Source organism: Curcuma longa, chromosome 3 (assembly GCF_044706935.1).
Source record: "Curcuma longa cultivar G26 ecotype Majalengka, Jawa Barat chromosome 3, ITB_CL_G26_1.1, whole genome shotgun sequence".
Taxonomy (NCBI): Eukaryota; Viridiplantae; Streptophyta; class Magnoliopsida; order Zingiberales; family Zingiberaceae; genus Curcuma; species Curcuma longa.
Genome location: NC_133863.1, coordinates 18,578,718 through 18,581,774, shown reverse-complemented (window position 1 = coordinate 18,581,774; position 3,057 = coordinate 18,578,718). Strand labels below are relative to the sequence as shown.

At 34.6% G+C, this 3,057-nt stretch overlaps 1 protein-coding gene across 1 annotated transcript in view; it reads left to right on the top strand.

The window, feature by feature from the left end:
• Positions 1-632: 632 nt before the first annotated feature.
• LOC141824739 (uncharacterized) overlaps positions 633-3,057 on the top strand; it is a 54,224-nt gene continuing 51,799 nt past the window's right edge. Inside the window, exons 1-2 of the transcript XR_012601453.1 lie at positions 633-805; positions 942-1,062. The gene's annotated coding sequence lies outside the window, so the exon portion shown is untranslated. The remainder of the gene's footprint in view (positions 806-941; positions 1,063-3,057) is intronic.

Genomic DNA, 3,057 nt, shown 5'->3' with positions numbered 1-3,057 from the left:
CTCGCACGAAGCCCTTCTTCTTCCCCACCGCCTTCAGCTCTTCCTCCGTCAGCATGGCGGCGAACCCGTTGAAAACGTCGCTGTAGGAGTGCAGCATCCGCCGATCGACGCCAGACTCATCGGCGGCCGGCGGTAGGAAAGACTCGTGCCAGCTCCTCAGGCTCGATTCCGTCAGCGGCTCAATCGGCTCCTCCACTTGAATTATGTAACGGTTCGCAGAAGAAGGAGAGGCGACGGAGGGATTCGAGAAGAAGGCGAGGAGAAGAAAGAGCAGCAATGGCGCAAGATCCATGTCGGGACTCTAAATTGCTATATCTTCCAACAAAGATCTTACGGACGTCTATTATATATACAGAGAGCCGTACGTTACTAATATAGAAAATATATATCATTAAAATATAATAATTCATTCATTATAGAAGCTATTACATATATAATATATTCATATGATAATTAATGAAAATTTTAAATTTCTTGATTGTCAAATATTAATTACATTCCCATTTGGTACATTAATTAATTCTCAAAATCTCTCAAGTAACGATCTCACTTGCACATTTGTCAAAGATAGTCTAGGAAGAAAATTAATAAGATCTAAAAAAACATTTCAATAGATGATTATAATGGCATCGGAGAGGAGTTTCGATAGATTATTCCAACATTCAAATTAGGATTATTTGAGCCTCCTGCTTTACTTCTCCTGGAAGCAGGGGAGCCGGAGCTTCGTTTCTCTTCGATCTCGGCCACATGGCCCTGTTCCTCCGTTTCCAGAGCGGTTTCCTGATGCTCTACGCTCTGGATTCAGGTTCTTCCATCCTGTTGTTTTATTTTGTTTTCTCCAATTTGATTAGGGCTTTGCTGTATCTTTTCCCCCTTTTGTTCGTTGTTCTATGGATGGGTAGCTGAAGCTCGGATCTGTAAGTGAATTTGTGATCTTGCAGTTATGCAGGGGGTTGAATCGGTGTTTTAAGTACTCTGTATATCAAGAAAGAAGGGAACAAAATTCATCATGCAATTGTTGTTGGGAGTTATGCAAGTCATTTTCAGCTCATATTCTTAAAGGTACAGAGCACCAGAACTGTAAAATGTCTTCTACATTTGCTGGTTTGGTCAAAATATGTCTAACTATCACATACATCATGATTAAAAGAACTAATTAATCTATTTTTTTTGTATTAACCCAACATTCGAAGGTTGGAATCTAAAATGAAATTTGATAGTGATGTACTAAGCTTAAAGTTCTAAACAAATTGTACTATGGATGTTCCAAATATAAAACAAAAACAGTATATTATCTAATTCATTGAAGATTGTGTTGCAATTACAAATATTTGTAAACAATCAATGATACTGGAAGCTTTTTTGTGCTGACACTAGTTTAGACATTGATAATGAACATTAAGATACTACAGAAGCACCTTATGCACATGGAGTTCTTGCTCAAGAGATGTCTACTAAAAAATTGTGCTTCAAATTGCATCTTACTGCATGCTGCTCAATGAGTTGTTCCGTAAGCTCAAACTTCATTTACATTACTTGTTTGATAGTTCATCTTCATATAATCATTTATTGATCTCTTTTCTTTTCCAAAACCTATACAATTTCATAGGCAAAAGGGACTTCAGGTTATTGTTATATTTGTGCTGATCATTATGCATTCCATGTGGCGCACTATCCTAATTTTCATATTGTTCTATATCAATATGGATCATGAAATTAATGATCTATGCCAATCTTGTTTGTCATTCTGACAACCATATACTATTTGTAAGATATTGCACAATGTATATGCATGAGTATATCTGGATAGCTACTAGTTCTTACTATACATACCTTTTCATGAAATCCATGTTAATCTCCTTTAGATAGAAATATGTGCTTGTCAGAGTTTGTCAAGCATAAGGTAGCCATAGAAAGATTGCTGTTTGTCTTGTTATATCACCTAGAGAACAAATTGCACAAATTGCATTGGTTCTAGTCCATATTCATTACTTATATTATGCCATTTATTAATCATATTCTCGAAACCAATTCTATAATATCATGAACTTTCTTATAGTGTGTTTTTCCCTTGCTAGCTGGACAAAAATATTTTGGTTCTCATGTGGGCTCAAGCAAGCATCCATTTTTCCATGTCAGTATTCTTGGATACTCTGGGCACCAGCTATAGTGGTAGGCAAGCAACTTGGAATTTTCTTATCTCTTGCAATTAGAAGTTTCAAAAGTTATCAATCAGTTGAGGATATAATAGCTTCACAACGTTTATCAATATATGATTACTTATGACTAGCTACTTGTTTGACAGTCTAGTTTTTCTGCATGTGAGTCTGATATTTGAATATAGTTTTCATTTGATTAATTCAAGATCATGTTGCTTAATTAATGATTGATTATAAAATGATCTAAATAATCCACGAATAGAGAGAAGGTATTCCCTCTCTAGAAAACCCTTGCAAATATCCTTATTAGCTCAGAATCCTTAGTTGCTTTGACAATTTAGAAACAATTTGTTTACTATTATATTATTGGAGGACAATACCATGCTGCCATCAGATTTAGCATATAGAAGAACATGAAAATCCATTTAACATAACTAGAAGTTATTTATAAAATCTGAATATTAGTAATGGTGTAGCTTTACATGGATTCAACGGTGAATAGGATTTATATAGCTGATCCCACTAATTAGAAATTATGGCTTGTAGTTAAGAGCATGAAAGTTTCTCAAACGTTATCTAGTTTTTCTTTCTTTGTTCTATAATGAAAGACAATCTGCCTTTTTTAAAATTAACTTAGACCTATAATTTTAATATTCAGAAAGATTCTTCTGGGTTAGAAAATAATGAAATGACAAAAGACTAATTTTTTAATAGTAGATTTGACTCAGCAAGATCCAGTGATTTGTCATCTTGCACTCCCTTTTGACTTTCTTTTTGTCATTTTATCGCAGAATATGCTAACATAGTGAAAATATATTTGCATGGGCAAAAAAATATTTCTTGATCTGCTTCCATAAGTAGTTAGATACCCAAATCTGAATCTGCAAAACACCTTGGA